Genomic DNA, 15155 nt, shown 5'->3' on the forward strand with positions numbered 1-15155 from the left:
CAGTAGATATATAACATGCAGATAAGCAGTACTAGGTGAGAGAAATAATCTCCAACCTGCCGACATTCTTGGAGATTTGAAACACAACAAGCACATCCCAAGAGCCTGCCTAACATGCCAACTACCACACCATCTTTTTATTATCTGCCATCGGGCTTCCAGCCACAGCAATATACTGAGGTAACGCTTTCAGCTTTATTCCAATTTCACAGCCCAGACGGCAGTGGTACATTTTGCTTCTGCTTGGGCTAGGAATGTTATCCTTTTACATTTCCCAAATGAGAGAAACTCTTGCTGTGGAAAATAAGGAGCAGGTCATTTAAGCAAGCCAAATGAGTTACAGAAGACTTACTGAAAAAGAAAAGTGGTCAAAACCTATTCAAGTCAGCAGTTCCTGGTACACTGGAGAATTAGCACCATGAAGATACTGCCATCTGATTTGTAACCTACTAAGTAAGCAATTTAAAAGCAGACTTATTCCAGTATGCCAGATTGAAACAAATTAGGCAGTTCTCCTTCTGCGTACAGACGCGTTTAACAAAGAAAAAACAGTGGTGCAACAATCAGTCATTCAGCACAAAAACCCAGCATGACAGAGACTGAATAAGTAAGACTCTTAAACACTACAAATTGCCACTAACAACAATTACTATTTAATGTTGTGTGCACTGAAGTGAAGCACAGCAGCATTTACATTTTTAGGAAAAAAAAAATTATGCTGTACTACCACTCAGAGTGACATAGCTTCTCCAGTTGGGCTATCTAAATTTAAGACAAAAAGTGACAAGGGTGACAAACAGTGGGGTTGAAAGAGAGCTGTCAGGGAAGAGTAATAAAGCATAACTATAAGCTCTGATTAATGATCATGAAATGTTTCACTAGCTGCACAAATGGCAAAATGAATGGCAGCCACTTGCTACTGTACTCCTTCCTTTGGACTTTGCAATTTTTTCTAGGAAACCTCAAAGAAGTATGGGGTGAGAAAGGAGAAAATACAGTGGACTTAACAAATCTGATGGGGATGCTGTCCTGTAAAGCACAGTAGCAGCAAGTCTCTGCAAAAAGATACAGCTACCTGGCAAGGCAAATAAATCAGATGATAACTAATCGGGACCAGCAAGTAAAGAAAGAAAAAGCATGAAAAGAAAAGAAATGGGGAGTGAAGTGGTAGGATGAAATGGGTGAGATGATGCCTCAGTCTGTCTTATGCCTCTCTAGCTCACTGCTGCTGGGGACAGAAGTGAGGGGACAAGATAAGAGTCCAGGTTCTTCAGCAGTATGGCATAATAAATTGAACACAAGAATGTGTAGATTCCTTCCTGGAAGGAATCCCGTTACCCCACTGGTCCTCTTTCTGAGTCAGAAGTAACTACAAAGCTCTATTCTTGCAGATGATATTACAAAACTGTACTTTATCCAGGAATCAATGAGTAGACCTTTAATGGGTCCCCTGCATTTCCAGTTCCCATCTCCCTCCAGGGCCCAAGAGGACATTGTTCCCTTTCACTTCAGTCACCAGACTGGTGACTCCATACAAAGTAGTGGGAAACAACAGTATCTCCAGCTCCCTGCTTTCTCTGCTGTTTTACCTCGTTCATCTCCAATTCCTTTCCCCCCCATCACCTGTGTGGCCCCAGAGTCTCTTCACAGGAGATGCTGCTCAAACCCTGTCCTGTAAACAACTGTGCATCCAAAACAACAGAGGTTCAGAGTGCTTTATAGGCAGGTGACACGTTAGGAATGAGAGGCCACAAAACTATCCCCAGCAGCTGGATTTTCAGGCAGCAGTGGCAGGAAAATAAAGAAGAGAAGAGCATGTTCTCCTGGCTGAATTTCAACTACACTAACACAACAAGAAACACATGAAACAAAATTTCTGATGGTGCACAATTTGAGGCTGAAAAGCAAGAATTTCTCTTGATAACATCTAGCCCTCACCAGAACAGAATCCCAGCTCTGTTCCTGCTTTTCTGGGAAGGGAAAGCTTCTGTACTATAATGTCACTTTGTGTAGCTGCTCCCATCCAACTGAATTTCATCCTTATGAGAAGCTGTGATGATTTGGGAAGGAAAATATAAATAAAGGATTAATTTACTTGCAAATGGGCAATGACATAAGGTAATAAGCAGTAATTAAAAGAGTCAAAAATCCAAATCCAAAACTGACTTTTGTTTATGAAGCAGACTGAGGTCTTAAGCTAGAATATATTAAGGTTTTGCACTGAACTATTAACAACAAATTTGACATTGCAATTGAGACAGAGAATAAAATTTAAGAAACACCTGAAGAAAATTATTATAATTCCTATGCTTCATTCCTTTACCTAGACTAATTGCACCTGAATGCTTAAAAACCCAAGCAGGAGTACTTCTTCTATCCTTTGTTTACAGCACAGTAAAGAACATTCAACCCAGAAGGATTTCTGAAGAATCCTATTCTTATCTCTGGCAAGCCAGTTACTGACTGAAGTAGATAACATTCCCACATTCCTCTATGTGTCTTTATCCTGGCAGAGCATTCTCAATTGTCACTGTCAAACACACACGCACACAGAAGATTAACGCATTTGCTCCTCTTTTTAATTTACTAACGACTTAAAATCAATAAAGCAACTTTGCCACTGCTGAATCAATCTGCTTCACGACAGCTTTGCTCCACAGGACCTATTTCCAATTACTATTTTTGTTTTTACCTATCTTCTTTTTTCTCTTAGATGGCAGAGTCAATAAACATCAAATTTTCCAGCTAGCTCATGGTGTATCATCCAAGGATTACAATCAAAAAATAAAAACAGTGGGTGCCATATAAGTTTTACCATTTTTCCTTCTACTATGGAAAAAGTGGGTCTCTGAATATAGCAAAAAAAAAAAAAACCCAAAAAAAAAAAAAAAAACCCAAAAAAAAAAAAAAAAAAAAAACACAAAGAAACAAACAGCTAATATCTACTTGTGGTTTTAAATAACTTGTCATGATGCCAAGTTATTTAAGAGAGAGTGTTCATGACAAGGGAGCACATGAACCAGTAAACAGCTTTAAGGATAGCTAAACATCAAAGCAAAGAGACACCCACATCATGAACATTGTTCCTTGTGGCATAAAATATGGCAAAGTGCAAAAATCAGAAAACAATCCAACATAAGGGAATAAAGTATCTTTTTCTTAACACCTCAGGGTGCAGAAGTCTGCACCACCTTTCAGTGCAGTGGTACTGTACTTCATGAAAGAGTAGGAGGATGAAGGTGAATGACTGGTCTATCAAACAAGTAGAGATTCAAAGGGAAAACAGAAATAATGCAAGAGAGCTATAAAGACAATGTCAATAAGAAATTCACAGCTACAGTGGGGATTGACAATTATTTTTCTAAGCTTTGTCTCTGATGCAATTTGTATTTGATGATAATAGACTACCTTAGATGAAACATACTCTAAAGCTAAAAAAAGTATAATGTGGAATGCTTCTCAAGTTTCTGACATTATTTACTGAATTTTCAGAGAGCAAAGACAGATTATCAGCCTACATAACAGTTTGCCACATGTAAAACAGATGAAAAAGAATGTCTACTTCAAAGACAGCTGAGAAGCTTAAAGCCCACACACAGAGCTTGAACAACACAGTGGGGCTCTATGCAGAGACAAGAGCCTGCTGGCTCACACAGGAACAAGGCAATTAATTGGTAACATACAGCACCTTTCACTGCAAAAACCATGCTAAATTCCAAAATTCAGGATTCAGAAAATGCTGAGTTTCCAAAGGAAAGCAATTAGGATTATCTTTCCTGAATAATCCACATCATAGCAAATTTACCTTATGTAATATATGCAGATATTTACATCGTGTATCATGTACATACTCTGGCCATACTTCAGAAAATGAGTGCACCATTGACAATCATGACAATGAACTATTTCAGTACTGCCTTTCTCAAAAATCTCACAACACATGTGCAGGCCTCTCCCATATCAGATCCACACTACAGCATACCATCTCTTGCTAAGCCTGTTTATCCACTTAGGCACTATGGTGATGTTACTCAGATGCTTAATATACTTAGGCTTTCTTTCTTCAAAAATTGTATTCAATTTTCCATCCATACAACATGTTACTATCTTCCTGAATTCTCTGTGCCATTTTAAGTATCTATGCATTTCTTTCTCTTAATCAAAGTCTAGCATATGAGTGTTTAAAAAATATTTCAATATATAAAAGAATGAAGAGCTGTCCATATCTGAGGTCTCACCTTGTTATGATTTTCTTGGTATGCCCACAGAATTATCAGTCACCTCACTAAGCTGGATGTAGCTCCTTGTGATGTCCAGCAAGGTGGCTGCTCTGACCAGCCTTGGCAGAGGTTGGGATGCTGGTGGTACTTGTGGCACCATCCCACCAGCTTCTGCTCAAGCTGACTCCTTGTTTCAAAAGTCTTTAAATATGTCAGTTCCTACTGCTTCTAAAATTATCAAGTTTCTTTTGTATGTCAGGACATTACCTGTGGTCTTTGCACCTTCCCAGATCATTACCTATGTTAAGACTTAATGTTGAATATTAGACTCATATATAAAAGGCTTTCAATCCCTACAGTAAAAGACAACAGTTGCATTACCACTGCTCCCCTCTCTCCCCCAAGAGGTACAGATGTCTCCTTTCTGTTAAGTCCTATCTAACCCAAGCATAAAACCTTGATGTCCTTTTGTGAATCCAGAGTCAAAGAGCCTATCAAGTTCCCAACAGGAACTCACTCTCACTAACATTTCATCTTCATCCTTTAATAAATTGCCTCCCTAGCTCTTAGCTTAAACTCTCTTAGTACACAGAAAGCAAGAGGCTAATGCTGTTAGTCTTCATTTAATTTTTTACTGACTTCACCTCCTCTGCAGTATTTTCCATTCTTTCAGTCGTGTATCTTCCCTCACATCCATGGGTGCTACTACACTGACATACAGGGAATCACATCCAACTATACCAGGGCAGAATGTGCCTGAAATACACAAAATCATTCATCTTCCTTTCCAAAGGAAATGAAATTTCTAAGGTTTTGCATCCCTTGCTTTCTAATGAGGTACAGTTCAATGAAAGAGCACAAGAGGATGACTACACATCCTGACCCGACAGTCTCCAGAGGGCTCAGTCTGTTAACATGTAAAGCCCAGACATCATAAGAAAGCAGTTCTGTGTCCTCAACTACGTCTCCTCAGACTTGCACTTAAAGTGTTACTCTATGTCCTGAAAGCAAATAATCCTTATTTACATGTCTAATACTGTACCAAATGTCCGCCAAGAAACCACTGAACAAGTCCTTACAACACAGACATAGCTGTTCTGTAATAAGCACAAATTTATATGCAAGTATGATATTTAGAGGATCCTAATATAGAGGATCCTAATATTTAGTATATTTAGATGATCCTAAATGGATGTGTGTGGTAGCACATGGTCTATATGATGCTCTGGTAGATCTGTAATTCTTCCACACATTTAGAAAAGTTCTCAAGAGATTTTCAATATCTAAATAGAAAGGGAAACACTTCAGCACTCAAAAAGCACATCTCACCTTTCCAAACCATTGATTGTTTACCAATACCCATGGAAATACACACAATTCTCACGTTACTGAGGCTGCAAATACACGCAAGCAGGACTCCCTTCAACTGTAATTTTACATCCATTCCATGCTACCTGTGCATTTATCATCCTGCCATCAACCATTACAGGCTTTAATTGCAGGTTCTCTACAGCAGAAGCAGTGTGAGGAACAGTGAATAAAGCCTCCATGCTATATAAACAATATTTCATACAGCAAAAACCAGGCTTTGGCTGAGTAATATTGACAAACATGGAATAAAAAAGTGTCATTTGCAGGAAAGAGGACCTGATTTACATTCAAAGTGTAGACTCATACCAAATGTGTGGCACAGACCCACCAGTTCTTGTAAAATAGCCCAAGCCTTTGCAGGCTTCGTGTATTTCAAGGCATGGGTAAAACATGCTGCATGTTCATTATCCCACATTGTAGAAAACCATCTTCTATCACTCTCTAGAAACACTGGATTGTTCAACAAACCTTACTCTCCTCAGCAGGTTTCAGCTTTCTGCTTGCAGTGCTGTAGTACAGGAATTCAGGCTAACTTTAAGACTAGGGTGGAAATAGGCAAATCAGTTCAAGATTAAGACCTACATTTGGCCTTCGATTTTAAAACAACCCATTAGGGAACTGACACCTATGAAATGAAACAAGAGCTGTCTAACTCAGCATGAGCCGAATTACCCCATAGGCTGGACTGACTCAATCCCCATTGATTACCGAGGAGCTCAGGCATGCAGTGGACAGATAGACACCTACTCGTAAACACTAAAATTTCAGTGTCTTAATCCTGGACTAAATACCACTGACAACAAGTTATTGAATAAGGCATCCAAGTATGGATTCAGCAGATGCTTCAACTCTGTTTGAAACAGTTCTGCTTTAATTAAAACCTCTTCCTGCACTATTATAATCACTAAAATCTTGGCCCCGACATTCTGAGAAAGTAGTATGGAAACAGTGTGGTACTGAATACCGGTAATTCAAAGGGATGAAATTCTGAATTTAGGCACTCATAGTTTGAAACAAAGGTCAGCTAGTCCTTCTCATATATGCATCTAACAGCTGTCCCAGAGATCATTACAATAAAAGAGAACTGCCAGGATACAAGACATGCAAACTGTGCCTTCCCAAACTAATTCTTGCATCATATCTCATAAGGGCTGACAAGACATGGTTTTTAATCTATTGCTATAGAAACTACCATATGGCCTGTTTCTTAATCCTCTGCATCTTCACTGTAAAAGGGAAATCTACTGAGGAACAAAGACCTGGGTATGAATTTAAATAAATTGCTTACATACATTAAGAAACCTTGTTCCTAAGCAGTCAAAAGCATATAACCCTCAATCCCCCCCCCCCCCCGAAAAAAACCAAAAAAACCCAAACAACTAATGAAAGCCATCTTCTTAGTTAACAATGTCTCCTGTGGCCATAAAGTATAATTCAGAACACTGCATGACACAAAGCCATTTCTTTAAAATAATTTGAAGAAAATTGTTTTATCAATTACTCAATTGCTACATTTCACCCCATAGAGCTCCCACACATCATGTTATTTTAGAACAGGGAAAACAACCATAAAGGAAAACCACATTCTGAAATTTGGATAGGAAGTATTCCAACACTGCTGATTTTCATCATAAACAATGTCATCTCTTTCTTCTGTCATTCCCTCCACCTGCTTCATTAGCACAATGACTGTCTTCTCATAAAGCAGCCAAAGTTACACAAAAGGGCTGTAACCAGGGCCTCAACATCTGGCCCTGAATTTACAACCAACTGCGTGAACACACAGGGCAGAGATGCAGGCAGTAACAGGAAGGGCAGGAGGAACAAGAACACCTCCCAAGGAACTGTGAAGTGTCCAGTTTTCTGCTTTCTGCTGCACCATCAAACTTGGTTTCCTCCAACCATTCCTCTGCTGCCCCAGCAAACAGACCAGGGTTTTCCCTGTACTGCCCCTGGGCAGCACTAATAGGCTGCCTGCCTGCTTGCTTCTCTGCTAAGGGCACAACTCTCCCACTGACAGAATCGTTCTGTCACAGTATCAACATCACAGGTCTGACAGCTCCAGCACACTTTAACTGCTCAAAATTGCCAGTTCCTCAGCAAAAGTTCAACTCCACTGCAACAAGCTCTGTGAAGAAACCCCCTCTCAAAACATATCTGGTAAGAAAAACAGAAACAGAACATTACAGCATGCAAAATACTCAGATTTGTAAAGATAGCATAAATGCAGACAGACTTCAAACTCCATGTGCTACCACTTACTGCTATTACAAATTCCTGTCTAAAGCCAAGAGAAATACACCACAGCAGGAGCTTAACACGTTAAGCTTGTTTCTTTGCTTATAGGCTACTTGTGATTATTATTATTGACTTGCTAGGCATTTCTACATGAAATTTGCCACAGTCTTAAAATAGGCTCCTATGACAACAGAGATGACATCAACAGCTAATGAAATTAGATTTCCTAATTGAATTCCAAAACTGAAGTACAGTTGAAATGCAACAGCTAAAGATAACAACTTTTAAATGCTCCAGTTCAGCCTGTTTGCTGTTAATTGGTAGCAGACAGAAGAATTCCATTTCACACAGCAAGTACCAACCTTCTAAAAATAACATGGGGAATGAAAGTAACTTCCACTGATGAACCTCTTGACAAAATAAAAAAATCCTTTAAAAATGAAGAAATTAGTAACTACTAAAAAGCAACACAGAGGTTTCTATTAAAAAATTGAACTATATTTCAAGAATGACAACTCAAAATCTGACTGAAAAATAATTTCAGAGGTAAAATACCAACTGAAATGTAAATTCAAATGCACTGTTAGTTTTCATAGAATAGCTTGACTTGGAAGTGACCTTCAAGAGCATCTAGTTCTAAATACCCTGCCAGGGGCAGGGACACATTCCACTGCACCAGCTCAAAGCACCATCCAGCATCGCCTTGAACCCTTCCATGGGTTCAACTCTTCCAATGGGTCATTCACAACTTGCAGTGTCTCACCAGCGTCATGGTAAAGAATTCCTTCCTAATCTGAATCTCCCATCTTTCAGTATCCATTACTCCACTTCAAACCATTTCAAAACATTACTCTACATTTTGTCACTACACTCCCTGATAAGGAATCCCCGTCCAACTTTTCTGTAGGCCCCTTTTAAGTACTGGAAAACTCCCCAGAATCCTTTCTTCTTTAGGTTGAACAATCCCAACTTCCTCACCCTGTCTTCACAACAAAAGCTCCAACTGTCTTATCAATTTCAGGATCCTCTTCTAGACTCTCTCCAAAAGGTCCTTGTCCTTCTTATGCTGGCAGCCCCAGAGCTCGATGCAGCACTCCAGGAAGGGTCTCATGACAGCAGAGCAGAGGGGGAGAATCCCCTTCCTCAGCCTGCTGCCCACACTGCTTTTGATGGTCTCCTATCTAATGCTTCTTTTCTTTTATTACAATAAGTATATTAATAGAAATTTCATATTTAAACAGTTAATTCATCTCACCACCACAGAAGAATGATTCATGTATCATAACAAAGCATACATGGGAGATATGAAGTGCAAAACAGAAAAAAAAAGGTTTTAATTTAAAATGAGTGGTACTGCATACCATAAAGTTTTTCCAAGATTGATACCCATCTACATTTTTCCTACCACATGAAATACCAATTAGAAATATGTAGCAATAGCTATGGAATAGCAAGACACTTCTTAGAGAGTACATTTGCTTCCACTGAAAAATTCAGTATCTCTATTTGTGTGTCACAGTAGCGCCTTAACAGCCAGACGTCTGAGAATTGAAAATGAAATGGTGCTGCCTCACCATACAAAATAAGCACACTACAGAAACAGCAAATAGCCTGGAGACGACAGGTTCTGTTAAAACAGAATCAAGTTGGTAAAGGATTTAAGCAGAAGTTTTCCTTCATTATTTAGCAGATATAACCCCAATCAGAAAATTGTAAGCCCTACTGCAGACTGCAAACATTTTAGAAAGTATTTCAGTCACAGTAGGCATTTTCTCACAATTACACAAAAATAACTGGAGCCATATGATATTTCTTATAGCATCTCAATGCTTTTTTCTATGTGATATTGAGTGGATTTCATTTTCAAATTCTTCCTAATTGCCATTTCTTTTATCTTTCCACATTCACTTTGGATACACTGCCCAGAGGAGTTCAGGAGACAAAGAGAACATTCTTTCCACAACCCTTTCTCAACTCTTAACAGCTCAAACAAAACACAGGATGCTAAAAAAGAACAACCAACTGACTGTGAAGAAAGCAAACTGGTAAGAACCAGGAGAAGCAACAGCTCTGCCTTCCCCCTCAGTAGCCAAAATAATGGACCATGAAGAGGAAACAAAACCACTACAGAGAATGGAGTAAAGCAAATTCCCACACTAGCAGACCCAGGAGAAACAGCTCAGCAAGTCACAGCACATTCTGCACATTCAGCAATGAAACCACAGGGTGCCTTTCTTCCTCAGCACTGAAGTAGGAACTACTGGGCTTTGCGTAGCAGGGAACAGCTTTATGGAAAGGTATAGGGGATGATAAGTTTCTTCCTTCTGTGGAGAGGAAGGCGGGCTGGTACAAATGCAAGATAAGGGAGACAGGAGACCAACCTTTTCAGAGTTATTTACCTGGTATTGGTCCACTGATAGTAAATACCCAGCCTCAGACAAAGAGGCAGCTGGAAACTATAATATCTCACCAATATGAAAGGGGAGCAAAAAAGAATATTTTTACATATAAAACTTTGAAATATGGCTCTGTCATAGCTTAGCTTCTTCCCAAGTAGCTGAGGAGATATCAGAGAAAGTAAGATCTCCACACTGCTGTCTTGTTTCTTCACAAATTATTGCCATACAGGTTCTAAAGAAATAATGCTATCAAATCATTGTTCTGGGGGCAATTCTTACCAAAACAGAATGCTCTTCTTGTACCATCTCAATGCAAATTGAAATTGGTTAACAGATTCCTACAAAATTTGTAGGAAACAAATGCTTGTCTACATTACTTGGACACAGTGGGTGCAAGTTAATTTTTACCCTTGGCTAAAACAGGAGTTAGCCTATCAACAACCAAGGAGGTTTTTTGTACTGCAGGACAGGTTCCCTCTGAACAGTTTACATGAAAGCTGGGCTTTCAGGATCCTTCCAAGGGTTAAAATAACTCATCAGGTGGAAACATCCGCAGAATGTGTTGGTATCTGTGAACAGAATCCTGTATGCAAATGAAAAAGAGATATCCAGCACAGAAATAAAAACTCAGAATGTTTCACCTTTCCCAAAAGAGGCAGTTAGACTGTTATAAGTATTCCCATGAAGGGGCTGCAGGCTTTGTTGCTTATCTCAGAGGGCATATTTCAATGTCCAATTACATCAAAAGGAAGTCTGCTCTTGATTTTGGTGGTTCTTGTATCTCATCCAAGCTCAGTGACAGTCCACCATGGTATGACATGGACAGAAAGATACACACAGGACATATCTATAAAGAGCAAATGCAAACAGGAGAGACAGATTCATGAAGCTTGATGCATTTAATTTGCAGTGGTCAGCACACCTTTTACATGGAGCAGCTCCCCATTCGTTTTCAAAAATGAAATACCACTTTAATTGGGACAAACCAACTAATATTGGCAAACAATTAAAAATTACATCAATTTGGATTTCTAGTTAAAACCACTGCAAGTTGCTATTCTTCAAGAACCAATAAAATCCAAGACTGTAAGACATGCTTCTTGAGTTTGCACCTGTCTTACCATTACTGAGCTTTAGGAATCCTAGCTCATCTGAACAATCTTCTAAACTCAGCATTAGGTTGCAGTGATTAAAATTAGTACTTTCCATTTGGGTTCAGAGACAATTTGATTATGCCAATACAATCTCTTTTTAAATAATGATGACTGTTACTACTATTTCACCCACTACCATCATCCTGCCAACAAAGAGAAAAAAAAATGATATAGCCACTACCATAGTAATTCTTTAAATAGGTAAGATGCTTTCTGCCTTCCCTTACAAGAAAAATAAAGCAATATATATGTAAACAGCAAATTAAACTGAATTCAGCAACTAACCAAGATAAGCAGAGCAAGAGCTGGACCACACAGCAATACCCAGTGCCTGTCTATCTTATTAAAGCTCATGCAAGACTCAAAACAGCTGCTAACTGCCAAAGGCTGGGTACAGTCTAGACTTTCTAAAGGTTTCTCGTAAAATCTCTCAGCTATTACAGAAACAACTGCTGTTATACCAGCCACAGGTTTCTGTTTGTTAGCCAAGACAGATTGGAAATAGATCAACAGTTAAGAAGCAAAAGTGCCAGAAAAATAATCAATTATCAGACAGAGATGAGTAGAAGCTCATTCTCATCAGTTCTAGAATGACCATACTCAAAGGTTGTTCAAAAGGTCTGGTGAAGCTTTTCTTTGAAACATTGCTTTGCTTTCAAGGCTTAAGAGAGTCACAGGGTTATTTTACAGATCAAAGTACTTAAGATCCACAGGCTAAGAGATGATGAATGTGTTCATATGAACAGAAGCTAGGCAGAGGTCAAGGATGATCCATACACAGCCCCCCCCTCTTTAACCCTGAGGCACAAATCTGGCTGACATCCCTAAAGCTTTCCTTCCTCAGACATTAGGTCAGGGCCTAGACAGAGCATCACAGCAGTTCTCAGTGTTTGTACCAGCCTTTTGCCAGACCAAGGCATAGAAAGCAGAGTCAGGCAAGGAAAAGCAGAGCTAAGAAGAGAATGACAAGCCTGGGGCTGCATCCTAGGAAAATGGGACACAGCAACATAATTCAGGATATTGTGCCAAACCAACATCCCTTTTGAGCAAACTATGGCTGTGCTTTGCTGTCTGGCAGGGCACAATGGGTGTCCCACAGCAGTCTCAGACACAGCAGGGCAGAGCTGACAAGGAGGGACTACAGGGTGGTGGTAACTTTAGACTGGGAGTAAGATCTGCAGCCAGGAAGGGAAAATTCTTCTACGGGTTGGATATGTTCATAGCACTACTTAGCTCATAATATAAATGCTGCCTCTGTATTTCTAAAGTTTTAATGAATCAAGGCTTACACAGCAGCATATAAAATAGCAAATTAGGAAAACTGGAAAAACAGAAATCTCAATATTGATCAAGCTCCTGCAGCAAACCTGCAAACAGAAATTCAACACAGGTTAAAATTAGGATTCTTTTGAGACAGCTGCAAACTTGGCCAGGCTTCTAAGATGAAATACTGTAAAACTGCATATCTTTAGAGACACCAAATGGAGGCACTGAAAATGACACCTAACTGAAATAAAACCAAAATTCTCAACAGAAAGGACTAATCCCTGTTTTACAGTACTTTGTTCAAATTTATGGATATAGAACATGATTTGCCATTAAGTTTAATAAAAGACTGTTCACCTAAATTTACCACATTGCCTTGTCTTCCCTAGTCTGACAATTTCTGAATAAAAGAAAGTTGCATTCAATAACAGAGCATGGAAACTGATATTCATTAATAATTTCAGTGTATTAGGTCCTATAAAGACAGGGTGAATGTGGTGATTTATAAAATGCAATTACAAGCCCACAGGACATTCTGAAAGTCTCATTTCATTCTGCAGTTTCCCAGGAGATGGCAAAGAAATAGGTTACAAACAGGAAAGATTAGCCCAAGACCCCCAACTTTTCCTGAAGTATTATAGGACAAGACAAATCACCTCGCACTGCTTTGCCCTGTAACTATTCAGTAGTTTTTATAAGCTAGGCAGAAGTGCAATGCAATAATGAGATTTTCCTCCTTCAAAACAAGTTTAATCCATCTTGTAAACTCCTCAAAACACGATAGATTGCACCAACCAGGGCCACCACTTGGCCACTCTGTGCCCTTTGATAAAGCTGTTTCATGAGACTGAGATAGGAAAGAGGATCTCACACCTACATTTTCACCTCATTTCACGCAGGTGTAAGAACCTGGATTGCTGTAGATATTTGATGCAAGACAAATGCAGTGTTGTGAAGAATCATGCCTTTATTTCGCAAGATTATTTATATTTAAAATGAACATACATGCCAATAACTGTTGCTTCTTCAACATAAATCAGGTTTGCAGAAACAAATTAAACTTACAGTGATTAGTCTAACAAACATTACAGAGTGCTTTGTTATTGGAGGAACTCTTTCCACACTGAGGAAAAGACTGATCCTCAGTAATGTGATTTGCAAAGTACCACTGAAGATAGCAGTGGCATGAAGCACAGCTGGAGGAGACACATCACTAGTGGGCTGCCCTTGGGATTGATACTGGGGCTAGCATTGTTTAACAACTTCATTAGTGACCTGGATGATAGGGCAGAGCACACATTTAGCACCTCTGCAGATAAAATAAAACTAGAAGAAGTGGTTGATACCAGATTCCACGATTCAGAAGGATCTGGACAGGCTGGAAAATTGCTGCCAACAGGAACCTCATGAAGTTCTACAAACAGAAGTGCCAAGTCCTGCATCTGGTCAGGAATTATTCCATGTATCTTTAGACACTGGCAGCTGATGAGCTAGAAAGCAGCTTTGCCAAAAATGACTTTGAGGTCCTGGTGACAAGCTGAACATGAGCCACAAATGTACTCTTGGAGAAAAAAAGGCCAACAGCATCCTGGGTTACATTAGGAAGAACACTCAGCTGGTAAAGGGATGTGATCCTTTCTCACTTATCAGCCCTGGTGAGGAGGTATCTCTTGTACTCTGTCCAGTACTGGAATTGGACTGGGCTTCCCACTACAAGAATGCCATGGACTTACTGAAGCAATTCCAGGACAGGGCCATAAGGATTATTAAGGAATATTTTTACATAAGGGGATGCTGAGAGATTTGAGACTGACCAGCCTGGACAAGGGATGGCTAAGGGTCAAGTAAGATGGCTCTTATTAATGTGTGCAAATAACTGATGGGAAAGAATGAAGAAGAAGGAGCCAGATTCTTCCTAACAATGTACATCAACAGGACAAGAAACAATGGGCACAATTTAAATCCCATGCCATTCCATCAGAACACAAAGAAACATCTTGGATTTTTACTGTGACAGAGGTCAAATACTACAAAATATTGCCTACAGAGGTGCTGGAGTCTCCATCTGCATAAACATTCAAAACACAACCGGACACAGTCTTGGACAACCTACTTTTGCTGACCATACTTAAGCAGGAGCTTGGGCTACATGACTTCAAGAGCCCTCCAACCTAAATAGTTCTGTGGGCCTGTGAAGATGATACAAAAAGTTTGAGAATCTGTGGTGATAACTAAGTCACCAAGCCAGGAGGGTGTTTGTGTTTAGTCCTCTGTTCTGACAGACTTCTTTTTCATAAGCCAAAGCATTTACTGTAGTTATTAATTATCACAATCTGCCTAACTCAGATCCTGGAGGGACAAGCATATATGCAATTGAAAGAAGTGTTCTTTCCATTACTCAGTATAATGAGGCATTCTGCTTCCTTTTTTTCCTCTGAAGTATCTGCCAATTTCCAAAATAGAATACAGAACCAGTTGGATTGCAAGGTTATTTCTTTACAGCACTT

General features: G+C 39.4%; 1 protein-coding gene across 1 annotated transcript in view; it reads right to left on the reverse strand.

The window, feature by feature from the left end:
• ALKBH8 (alkB homolog 8, tRNA methyltransferase) overlaps positions 1-15155 on the reverse strand; it is a 46581-nt gene that overhangs the window by 16380 nt on the left and 15046 nt on the right.

Source organism: Vidua macroura, chromosome 2 (assembly GCF_024509145.1).
Source record: "Vidua macroura isolate BioBank_ID:100142 chromosome 2, ASM2450914v1, whole genome shotgun sequence".
Taxonomy (NCBI): domain Eukaryota; kingdom Metazoa; phylum Chordata; class Aves; order Passeriformes; family Viduidae; genus Vidua; species Vidua macroura.